The sequence below is a fragment of the Choloepus didactylus genome, assembly GCF_015220235.1.
Source record: "Choloepus didactylus isolate mChoDid1 chromosome 11 unlocalized genomic scaffold, mChoDid1.pri SUPER_11_unloc2, whole genome shotgun sequence".
Lineage (NCBI taxonomy): Eukaryota > Metazoa > Chordata > Mammalia > Pilosa > Megalonychidae > Choloepus > Choloepus didactylus.
The window spans coordinates 2,552,219-2,565,106 of record NW_023637579.1 but is presented as its reverse complement, the minus strand read 5'-3'; the positions used below and the strand labels follow the sequence as shown (position 1 = coordinate 2,565,106).

Genomic DNA, 12,888 nt, shown 5'->3' with positions numbered 1-12,888 from the left:
ATTAGTTGCTCTGGGTAGACTAACTTCCACTACTCTCTATGCCTCCATCTTCTTCCTCTGTATGATGCATTTTTTTGCCTCTTCAAACGGGCTTCCCAGGAGTGGTGGTCTGAGAGCCAAAAGCAGTGCTCTGGGCCCTGCACCCAACACATCTCCGTCAGCTGGCTTGGTACTAAGGAACACAGAGATTCTTGAATCTCATATTCATGTCTTTCATTAAATTTGGATAGTTTTATGCCATTATTTTTTAGAATATTCTTCCTACCATCTTCTTCTTCTGTTACTCCCGTAATGCATTTATTGTTATTCTTGATTGTGTCCCACAAATCTCTTTGGCTGTTCCTGTTCTATCCTACTTGTCCTTTTATTTTTCCTCATATCCTTTAGTTTTTTCTCTTTTTTCCTTTATCTCTTTGAACATATGGAAAATCATTATTTAAAAGTCTCTTCAGTAGCTCCAAAGCCTGGTCTTTTTGGATGGTTTTGGGATTTTTATATTTTGCCTTCAAGTGACCCATCATTTCCTGTTTCTTGTCTTGGAATTTTCTGTTATACACTGTACATTTTATAATTTAAAGTGTTAACTCTGGGATTTAGTTTCTTAGCTGTCTGTTCCTTAAGTTTCTACCTAGCTAGTGGTATAAGATTATCACTAGCTTGATTGCTAGGAGCTAATCACAAATAAACCAAGGCAAAACTCACCTTTCACTCTCAGCAAATTGGCTGTGCTTTGGCTGATGGTCTCCTTCTGAACAATAAGATCAGCCCAAGGTTGATTTACAAATCCATTGGAGTGAGATCTAGAATTCAGTGTTGAGGGTGTTACATTGTTGTAATTACATCACATGTGAAAGAACCAAGGTAATTTAGGGCAGGTGACCCCAGAAGTGCAGGTGCAGGTTGGAACCAGGAGGGAAGGAGTCCAGTGATGGATGTCAGAGAACAAGTGCTAGTGCATCAACCAAGTATAATTATATCTGAGGAGTTCCAGACTGCTTTCTCTGATGGTGGAGACCTAATTCCATATGGGGCATTGGTCAGGAATTCCTACATTTTGGAAAGAGGGTTATTAAAAGTTCCTGAACACCATGGGAGCATTAATACATAACACTCAGTAATTTTCATATTCTTAATTGTAAAATAAAGGTATTTATATCCTCATTATTTGCTTGAGAAGGCAGGACTTCTTATGTCTTGACCCTGGGAGAGGAGAAATCTGCCCCTATTTCTCTTGGAGCACACTTCATGTTCATATTGATTGGACTGGGTTTATTCCAAGGTGAAATATTTGGGATTCATGACAGATGGTTCTGGGAATTGTGGTCAAGACTTGAGTCTGAAGGCTTCCATCTCTTTTCTCAGCTTTGCTCACCTACTGCCTGTCTGGTTGTGAGTGAAAATCCAAAGAAAGACAGTTGTTCACTGAGCTATTAGCAATGCAACCACAGGTGAGTAGGAAGTTCTTTACCTGAAGTCACACCACTGTTGTCTGTAAATGGGGAGATCTCTCCTATTAGCATAAACATTTTGAGTCCATTCATCTGCTATTCAAGGATCTGAGCTTCAATTTGTTTATCCAGACTCTAGAATAGTTATGGTAGTTTGTTCTATTTTCCATTAAGTTTGTTTATTCTTTTAAGGGATGAGTGATGTTTTCTTTTTCTCACCCAAAGTATGGCCTCATTGGAGAAGTAATGCCTTCATGGCTGAAGTTGGCTTCAGCATGCAGTGAACATAGGTAATAGAGATGAGTAATAGCAGAAGTTAACAGTCAGTGGGAGGCTGATGTCTCAGCAGGTGATTTCAATTAATCCAGCTTTACATGTGCTGGACTATAAGAGTGGACGTTCTTGACCAGAGCACTGGAGAAGGTTTAGAAATAAAAGTAAATGAGAAATCATTTATTTTCCCCAATTTTATTATCTTTAAGTGTTGATAGAATGTATTTGGATATTTTTTAAAACATAAAAACTAAAATTTTCCTTACAAATATTGTTCCCAATTAATTTTTGTAAATCAAATTTATTCAAATTTTATAAGTGGATGCAATGTATAAGAAGTATTGTTCCCTTAGGAGTACTTGAGAATGGGGTTCTTCTATGACAGGAATCATCAGACTAGGGCCATTTTTCAGGACAACTGTCTCAGTGGTCCCTGACCTGTGATGTGCACCAACTGTAGTTAACATTGTCATGAAGAATTGCGTTATGTAGAGTTGAAGGAGGCAGCACTTACTCACCCTGAGTTCTCTATGAAACGTTTTCAGTTCTGCAGAATTCTAGATATTGCTTCAAAGTTCCTTGCTACATTAATAATTAGACCATTTAGACCAGTGAATTGAATTTAAGTAGAAAGTGCTTCATACATTAACACATTGGATCTGTTGAAATGGATAACATAATATTAATCAGTGTTATAAATGAGAAAAAAGTAAGGTCATCCAATTCATGAATAATGTAACTCTAGTCAATTTTTAAAAGTGATATATCATGGATATTTCTTGCTTTATGTTGACTATAGTTTTACCTGAAATTGGTGGAAAATATTTTAGTTAATGGGTGTTCTAGAACAAGTATTATAATCAGCATCAGAAAGTCATGATTTCAAGTCTTTTGGGAAATTTCCAGGTTTATGTCACACCACATGTCATGTAATAATCCTTACAATGCAGTTATATGTATTTAAAAGTTTTTTGTTTCTAAGTGTATCTGAAAGGCAGATGGCATTTGAGCATTGAGATTGATCTTACTGGAACTTCAAACAGTTTTTCAGCTTTATATGTACAGTCTCTGCTTCCTCAGTGCTGTCATTTTGAGCATCACACTCATGACTTTGTTAAGGATGGGCTTGTGTGAATACAAATTTCTGTGATAGGAGTTAATATCCTTCAAAGATGTAGCTGTAGACTTCACCCAGGAAGAGTGGGCATTGCTAGACACATTCCAGAGACAACTGTTCAGAGAAGTGATGCTGGAGAATGTCAGTCATCTGGTCTCAGTGGGTGAGTCACTGAAAATTTACCTGTCATTGATATGTATCTGTCAATCATCCATCTAATCTATCTATTGTCTATATGTGTAGCTATCATCTATCATATACTTTTTATTTCAAGTACCTATTTCAGGTTCCCCATATTGTTGTATTACCTTTTTATATTCTTTGTATATGTTTATATTTTATATTGTAAATACATTTAAATTATTTTACGTTTCTTTATGCTTTAAAACAACTAAATGAAATGTTTTCTGACTCTTTACTGACATCTAATTCACCCCATAGGATTTAAATTTCTTGACCACAACTTAATGTCTTTCTTAAATTTCAGTCTCCAACATCAGAGCAACACTGGAAAGTCAATGAATAGTTTTTGAATGGAAAAATAACGTTCTGTACATTTTGAAATTATTCTGCTTCAAGTTTCTGCTCAGGTTTTACACAATAGTAAAAATACCACATGTATCATGTTCCTCATATAATTTAGATTGTTTCTGTGGAGTTTCTGCTTATTGGATTGTTTTTTGAAAATAGTGATCTACAGTGGAAACAATTTCTCCCAATTTGGAATTTGGAGGATTCTGCAGTCTCTCTTTGAGCTTGTCCATGGGCAGCAACAACCAAGGGCCCCACTATAATGAGAACAAGGACAATAGTTACCCTTTGCTGGTGAAATATTGTGAATGTTCTGTATTCAAGTATAGTTTTATATATTTTGCCTTACTGATCTCCAATGCTTACCCTTTTCTTTGGTAGCTTGTCATTGATTGACAATACACTATTAACACTTAACTCAAATTCCAGTTATCCTTTTTCCTACAAACAGGATGTAAGGTCTGCAAATCAGGTGTGTTTTCCCTTTTGGCACAGAAACAGGTAGTGTGGAGGGGAGGAATGGAATTTCTTCAAAACCAGAACCCAGGTTAGTTCTAGCAACCTGTGCATCAGTAGTGGAGGGGCCTTGTCAATAAGTCTTTGGAAGTATCAACTTCAGGTTTCCTTAAATGAGTTATGATTTCTGAAATGTAGGTGAGGATATTGAGGAAGTTTTCTTCACATATGGTCATTATTCTATAAACTTAGCAAGCTGTACTCAAGTGTCTTTGACTTTGCAAAGAGAATATTCTTATACTATTGGAACTAAACTTTCACTTAAAGAATCTTGTCCTTGTCTTACTTTTGGTAGATTTTCCCTCTTTTTACCTCCCTGTTATACCAGCTTCTTTTTATTTTTCTCATCTTCCAATGCTGAAAAGCTTCTCTGATTTTAATTTCCTATAATGTTTTTTTCTGCCTAGAGTATTCCTTAATTTGGTATTATTTGTCAGCCAAGTGTCAATGTTTGCAACCTAGTGACCTATATTTTGGACTTTAAATGCTTTTATTCCCATAATGCTACTCTAACAATTTTTGTTTTTTCCCCAAATAATTATAGACATTGAAATTGCCTGTAAAAAGCAAGAGATGATATTGATGCAACTTATCTACAGAAATGACAATTCTGAGGATGCATCACTGGTAAGCTTCATTGGTGTTAACCCTAGTTTTCCAAATAAATACATGGAGATTGAATGAAGGAGGAGTTTAGTACAATCACCTAGCTGTAGTTAATGTTGGAGTTAAAAGCTAATCCTGAAATCTGGGGGAATGTGGGTGCAAGGTGGTGGTATAGAGAGGAGTGGAATTTAGTTAATCCCCTGGAACAACTAATAAATAACCAGGAACAACTAGTAAATAATCTGGATCAACTGCTGTGGGACAACTGTGATGGTCCATACATCGTATACCAACCTGGATTGGGTGGAATGTCTGAAATTGCAGCATAAAATCTTTAAGTAAAAACTGCCAAACCATCCTGGGCACCCCGCATGGCAGGCTGAGCTATAAAACATCACTGTAAGAGAAAGCAGGAGACCTAGAGCAAGTGAACATAGCTCAGCTGAGCTCCAGCTTGAGTTTTAATAAATGTGGACTGCTGAGTACACGCTACAAACACAGACAAACCCCTATGAAGCAGACAGAGGCTTTTAGATATGACTGACCTTAAAGTCCCAGGAAAGGAAGCCCAGAAGACTAGGTGCTCTCTCTGAGTAATGGGCAAAACTTCCCTCCACACTACCTGTAATGGGACATGGATGGGCTATGAAAGGACGTGTGCTCTTTTGAATGTATTGTGTCCCACAGAAAAAGCCATATTCTTTGATGCAATCTTATAGAGCAGACATATTACTGAGGATTAAGTTGGAATGTTTGGACTAGGTTGTTCACATGGAAATGCACCTCTCCCAACTGTGGGTGATGACTCTGGATAATTTCCACGGAGGTGTTACCCTACCCATTCAGGGTGGGTCTAAATTAAATCACTGGAGCCACATAAATGAGCTGACAAACAGAAGGAACTCAGTGCAGCTGAGAGTGACATTTTGAACAGGAGCTACAGCCAAGAGGGACACTGTGAAGAATGCATAGAAGCTGAGAGATTAGCTGCAGGTGAGAGTTTGAAGACAGCCATTGAAAGCAGACTCTTCCTCCAGAGAAGCTAAGAGAGGAAAAACACCCCAAGAGCAACTAAGAGTGACCTTTTTTAAAGAACTGCAGCCTAGAGAGGAATGTCCTGGGAGAATGCCATTTTGAAATCAGAACTTTGGAGCACATGCCAGCCACGTGCCTTCCCAGCTAACAGAGGTTTTCCAGATACAATAGGCCATCCTTCAGTGAAGGTACCCAATTGCTGATGTGTTACCTTGGACACTTTATGTCCTTAAGACTGTAACTCTGTAAGCGGATAAACCCCCTTTTATAAAATCCAATCCATGTCTGGTGTTTTGCATTCGAACAACAAAAGCAAAGTGGAACGGGGGCTTTCCCTTTTTCTCACTCTCAACCTGAGTGACTCAGTGGAGAGAGCCTCAGCCATTTTTCGTTCCCAGTGCTCTGACCCAGACTGGGGTGGACATAACAGAGTCAGAGAGACAAAGATGCAATCCAGGTGCAGAAGATACCTCCCTATGGTCATATCTCCCCAAAGAGAAAGGAGTTGGGGCCCGCCTGTAGTTCCAGCCTTCCCTTCAGAACTCACACCTCAGGACCTGGGGGAAAACAGCCAAAAGAGAAACTAAAGGGGCCATACCTCCTTATACCAGTTGGGAGCATCAAGCTAAGAGGTGCCACCTACTGTGCAGGTTCAAAAAGGCACAGTGGCTAGAGCCCTGACAGGAAAGTCAGTTATCCTTTTAAGATACATCCTCTGGGAAACTTGAAACTGAATATAACTGCATTCTGAGACAAAGATATGACCAATTCAAAGGATGAAACTTACACCTCAATTAAGATACAGTTACAATACAATTGAGATATTGTTTCACTTTAATGAAATAAAGATTTTCAAAGAAATATGCTAAGTCTATTCAAAAACCTAATCATTGAGTCCAGGGAAGATATGGCAAAAGAGCTGAAGGTCATTAAGTAAACACAGTGCAAACATAAGGTAGAAATAAAAAGTTTATAATAAGGAGCTGGAAGAATCTATGGAAATGAAAGGCACAACACAGGAGATGAAAAACACAGTGGAGACATACAATAGCACATCTCAAGAGGGAGAAGAAAATGCTCATTAAATCAAAAACAAGACACTTGAACCCTTACAGAAGAACAGATACGGAAAAGAATGGAAAAATATGAGCAACATCTCAGGGAATTGAATGATGACATGAAGCACATGAATGTACATCATGGATGTCCTACAGGAAGAGAAGGGAAAAGGCACAGAAGCAATTATAGAAGAAATATTCGATGAAAATTTCCCCTCTTATGAAAAACATAAAATTACAGATCCAAGAAGCACAGTGTACTCTGGACAGATCTGAATAGACCCACACAAAGACAACCAGATTATCAAACATCAAAAAGAATCCTGAAAGCAGCAAGAGAAAAACAATGCATCACATACAAAGGAAGCTTGACAAGACTTTGTGTGGATTTGTCCGTAGAAGCCATGGAGGCCAGAAGGAAGTTGTGTGATATATTTAAGATACTGAAAGAGAAAAACCACCAAAAAAGGACCCTATATCTGGGAAAACCAACTTTCAAATATGAGGGAGAGTTGAAAACATTGTCAATGACAGAGTTTATACACAAAATACCTGCTCTACAGGAAATACTAAAGGAAGCACTACAGACAGATAAGAAAATGCTGTAACTATAGTTAACAGAAATACTGTATTATGCTTCCCTTACTGTAACAAAGGCAATACACCAATGCTAAATGCCAATAAGAGAGGGACTTAAAAGAAGATTTTGGGACTCTTGGCATTGGTGATGTTTCTTAACTCTTATTCTGCTTTAGTTTACTTCTGTCTTCCATTTGTTGCCTTTTAGCTGTCAGTTTCTTTCTCTTTTTTTGTCTCTTTACCTTCTTTGACTCTTCCTCCTTCTTTGTCAAAGAAATGGAGCTGTCCTTACATAGACAGTGGCAATGGTGGTGAAGGCATAAATACGTGATTATACAGGGAACCATCAATTGTTTACTTAGGACAGAATGTATGATGGGTGAAAGGAACCATCTTAAAAGGGTTGATGAAGAAACCTTGAGGGCACTATCTTGAGTGAAATAAATCAGACACATAAGGACAAATATTGTATGGTCTCACTATCAACTAATTATTGTATGTAAACTCATAGACATGAAATATAAGTTGCCAAGATGTAGAACAAGGCTAAAGAATGGAAAGCAGTTGCTTATGAGCAAAATGTCTAACTCTGTTGAACTCAAGTGTTTGGAAGTGGAAAGAGGTAATTGTAGCATGTTACTCAGATAATAACTAACAGTGCTGAATGGTGTGTGAATGTGGTGGAAAGCAGAAGCTTAGAGTCATGTATACCACCAGAAGGAAAGTTGGAGGTTAAAATATGGGCCTTTGACCATGATTAACTGTACAAATTTAGAAATCTCTTTAATGAACAAGAACAAATGTATGACAGTATAACTAGAAGTTAACACTAGAGGAGTGTAATGGGGAAAAGGTAGATGTTGCAAACTGTGCTACATTGGTATTTTAACATTCAACAGTGACAAATGTACTATACTGATACTGGGAGTCAATAATGGAAGTGGGTGTCGGAAATAAAGTGGTACCTGTAAGGGAATAAATGCTCACTCAGTTCTGGAGGAGAAAAGAATTTATTTACAATCTTGCAAGATAGGGTGTCCAGCCAAACATGTGGCAGGCTGGTGCACCAGAGGAAGAGAATGGCGATCTTTAAATCTTCTACTTCTAATTTGCAAGTCCCTCCCCTGTTTCCCCATTGACTGGGTACTACAGAGGTTACAGCCTATCCGAGAACACTAATTTATCTTTTGAGATTTTAATTTGTACAGCCTATCCCAGAGAGCCAACTAGCTCATTATTGAGATTTTGAACTGATCAGCCTATCCCAGAGAGTTCATTTAGTTTAAAAAAAAAATTTTTTTTTTTTTTGCTGTGAGTTCCCGCCTCTGATTTTACCTCATATCTCTTTACATTCCAGTAACCATGGTTACTTTTCCATATAAGGAGCTAGCATAGATTTTCTTTCTTCCCTTTGCCATAGGGCTTGTTTAAGCTGGTTCTGCCCCCATTTTCCTTATTCCATGTTGTCTCTATGTGAAAACTAAACTTATCCCTTTCTTACAGATTCCCTCCTCTTTCTTTTTTAAAACTCTTTTAGTTTTCACATTTTAGATTCTCAAATTTGCTAAGGGCTTTTTTACATTCCTCATTACAGGGATTTTTCTTTGCAATTCCTTTCCATTTCTCAAACCAATTTTTTTAACCATTCTGTGAGTGGGTTGTTAATGCTAGAATTTTTTTGCTAGTTTCTGAAATAAGGCTGTTAAGCCTTGTAGAGCTTTGGTGATAGTTTCATCAGGTGCTGTATTATTGGGGATGAATGTGCAACAATTTCCCCCAAGTATAGCACAAACGCCTCCTTTTTCAGCTAGCATTCTGTCTAGGGCCATTTTGTTTTCCTATGCCATTCAGCTACTGGCATCTAACTGTTCTGCTATTCCTTTAATGGCATTCCTGGTATAGTTGATAAATTTTAGCTGATGATCTACATTTTCATTGATGGTGACCCACCAGAATAAGGATGATTCAAATTCTGCAGCCACTTGATTTTTAGCTTTAAACTCATTAGGAACTTTCCGGGGGACCCCTATACTATCTACAAACATTTTTTTATTGAAGGAACCAGGTACATTTTGTACATTTTTTTTTCCTTTGCCTTGGGTTGGTACTTTCTTATTACTTTCAAATGCCAGGGTAAATGAGATAGCCAATTGAACCAGAGCACAGGTTCCTCCCCACCTTTCAGGTAGTGTTGGCCAGAGGATGCCCTTCTCACAGTACCACCAGAGGTCTGCTTGGGGTATAGTTAGGCTGGAGAAGTTGCCAGTACTATCCTTGCTCACATTCCACACCAGTGTACACAAAGCCATGGTACCAAGATCCTGGAGCCCTTCTTCCCATCTGGAGAGACAGGCAGAATGGTTTCCAGGACTAAGGCGAGATGCTGGTATGGCTTTGACACTTCCTTTCTGGACTGGAGGGAAAAGGGAGGACAACATACTACAACTTTCACCAGGAGTAGCATTTTGAAAGAGGAGTGTTATACATTTAAACTCCTTTTCATGCTTTTTGATCCCCAAGAGGAAGGGCATAATTTGAACAGTGGGTTGTTTTGTTGCACAAGCATAATAGTCACTTCTGTTTAGACTCTGGATGGTATATTGGACCCATTCTACTCAGGCATTTGTATTTCCATAACCTGTCTCTATTGTTATGGTTTGCTTTAAGTCTTTGGCCTTAAGTATTCTAATGACCTTGGGGTCAATTTGAACTGGAGAGTTAAACTCCAGCCAAGTTCCCCTTAATGGTTTTTCCTTCAACCTGGGTAAGACCCATCCCTCATACTGTGTGGTTTACCAAACAGTGTTTCAAGAATAACAGGGGTCAGATAACTCATAAGTTATACTCTAAAATGTTCACCCCCCAATAATCTTGCTCTCTATTTGAACAGTCTGCTTACATAAATGCTTATATTCCTCCCTCAGCTGTTGCTGATGTTTTAGATTTTTACAGCTAATTACTTGACAAACATTAAATTGTACAGTTTGAGACTCTAAGCCTTTGACTACACTTATAACCAGCTTAGCAGAACCTGTTACTCCTTGAATATTGAACATTATGATCAGTACAAGCAATTTCATTATTAAGCTATACACAGAGCACAATGCAAACACAGGGTTTAATTCGGCCCTTCCTTCCTCCTTCTATTTAGAGTGATCCTTAGGGGATCTGAGGTGGGAGTCACTTTCCAGGATTCAGGTTGAGTTGCTGGATACTTATCATCTGGTTCAGGCACTGGTTCCTTTACTCGTGTGTAATGAGTCCAGCCTTTATCTGTTCGGACTGCCATCTCAGTTGTCAGCAAGACTTGATAGGGTCCCACCCAGATCGGTTGAAGTTTAGATTCTTTTCATGACTGGATTAGAACCCAGCTGCCAGGCTGATGTCTATGGGCAGCAAATTCAAGAGGCAGGGTCTGAGCCAGCAGTCCAGGGTGCCTGAGAGATGATAAAGTAGAAGACAAGGCTAGTACATAATTCTTAAGGAAAAAAAAAATCCTTTGGGTCTAGAGAGGGGAGCTCTCCAGTCCTCCTGGGGAAAGGCAAATCAAAATCCAAAGGCCTACACCTTCAAATTGCCTAAGTACTAAATTAAACATGGCTTGCACCCCTCTAATGACTCCCCTAGTGTAAAACTGCTAATACCTGCTTTAGGTACAGACACTCCTGAAGTCATGTGCATGAAGAGCAGCAAGAACTTACCAACATTTTGGGCTGGAACAATTAGACTAAAGGACAACAATAATTTACAATAACCCAAGATTAATGAACACAAAAAGACTTACCACCCTTAAGTGTCAACTTAAAATTCAGTCTTTAGTACACCTAGTTTAGTGATGCTTGAATATACTTGATTCACATATATGCATACCCTGAACATACACAGAAGTTTTGCTGTTAGATGAATAAAAACCCACTCTCCAGGGAGAGGAGGACAAGCCTTGGTGTATAGTATTTGACAATATATGTGGTGTCTTTGTTCCTATTAGACCCAATTTTAAGATAGCAACCTGGCATCACCAAATGGAGACCTGGGAAGAGATATGAACCATTCACTGTCCTAAGTTGGTTTAATTCAGCTTTAGTGAACCTTAACCCCTTTTATAGGAACATTTACTTGCACTTTGAGTATGGACCTTTTGCTTTTGCCTAAAATATATCACCAAAACCATACTGCTTTTTACAAGAATACACAGTCCCATGTATTTGGAACACAGACAGACACATATAACTTATATACACACTCATAACCATACAAAACAGACATACATTATGCTCATTTACAAGCATGTATATACCCAATACACTGTTACACATACATAGAAAACCTTTACACAGTTTTTCTCATTTTTTTTCATTCTTCACACTATTGTGAAACTGCACACAATTGCCCAGCTTTAGAGTACACACAAACTAGTATACGCGATAAAGACACAAAGAAATAGCTTCAGTTTACTATAGATGAGTACCCAGGAAATTTTTGCCAAGTTTTAAATTACACACTGACAAACTTTCACAGTTCCAAAGACTCCTACGTAATTATATTACATGCTTTTATTACATACAAATACAACTATCCCACATTCCTGTATAAACATACAACTTAAACTCCCATTAGATTCATGAAGTTTTAACTCTCAGAATGCATCCAAATACAGTCCTAAAAAATGTGCATATAACTTCCTGTATACCCTGATACACACATTAAATGTAGCTTCCACATGCCTTAGACTTAATTACACAACACACTAAAATATGTAAATGTATTTAATACCTGTTTAGCCCCACATAAGTATATGAATAGAGAATCACACAAACCCCATGCTATAAATTCCCTTTTTTTTTAAACTTCTCCAATTACTTCTCTATCATACTTTTGTCTGTTTTCTCCCTGCCTTGTAGACTCTCTGAATATTTCCTCCAATGGCTTATTCAGCCATTCATCAATTTTTGGATCTTCTTTGAATATTAGGCTAAAATTCCTTTATATAGCTGATCTTTTAAAGTTTGAGTTATTAACAGAATGACATTGTATTCTTGGGGCTTGAGGGAGTGGGAGTCCAACCCTTTTCAGAGGCTTTTGTGGCAGCCCTTTTCTTTTCAAAGTCTGGGGTGATGTTGGGGAGGTTACCTTTTTGGCCCACCCTTCTTAAACATCAGGGTGCCACCCAGACTCTGCCTCTTCGGGATAAAGGCTCTACCTTCTCTGAACAGTGGGGTGGCAGCCAGGCTCTTCCCATTCCCTTGGGAATGTGCTCCACCCTCTGGGTCCTGCGGTGGCAAAACTTTTCCAGAGCATTGAGGCGGAAGGCCCACCCTCAACCTCCAGGGGGCAAACTCACCCTTTTCATGCATGTGGGCCACTCCACTCTCCCAGCCCGAGACCAGTTGACTTCAGACCTCAACTTTCATCGTTCTTTTGGGGATATGGGTACAGCCAATTTTATTTTAGGTGGATGCTGTCTCTCTCTTTCTCTCATAGCCGCCCTCTTTTCCATTCCCCTTTCTTCTCCCAAGAAAGGGATATTTACATAAACCAGAGTTTAAGAATCAATTTAATTGTTATTCAGCTAGCCTTGCTAGGCTTTTTATTAATGATTCTCACCTTCCTTTCTTTAGGAGCCTTTAGAAATGGAAACTTTTGGAAATCTCTCCATTTTTTTTTCTTTTCTTAACTTTTGGTGGGTTGTAATCACTGGAGCAATCAGCATTAACTGGCTCTCCAA

At 38.5% G+C, this 12,888-nt stretch overlaps 1 protein-coding gene and 1 pseudogene across 1 annotated transcript in view; one reads left to right on the top strand and one right to left on the bottom strand.

Moving 5' to 3' along the window:
- Positions 1-12,888, bottom strand: part of LOC119524586 (zinc finger protein 596-like) — a 1,058,357-nt gene that overhangs the window by 707,219 nt on the left and 338,250 nt on the right. The gene's annotated exons all lie outside the window — the stretch shown is intronic.
- The window catches only part of LOC119524515, an 82,861-nt pseudogene continuing 72,958 nt past the window's right edge, over positions 2,986-12,888 (top strand).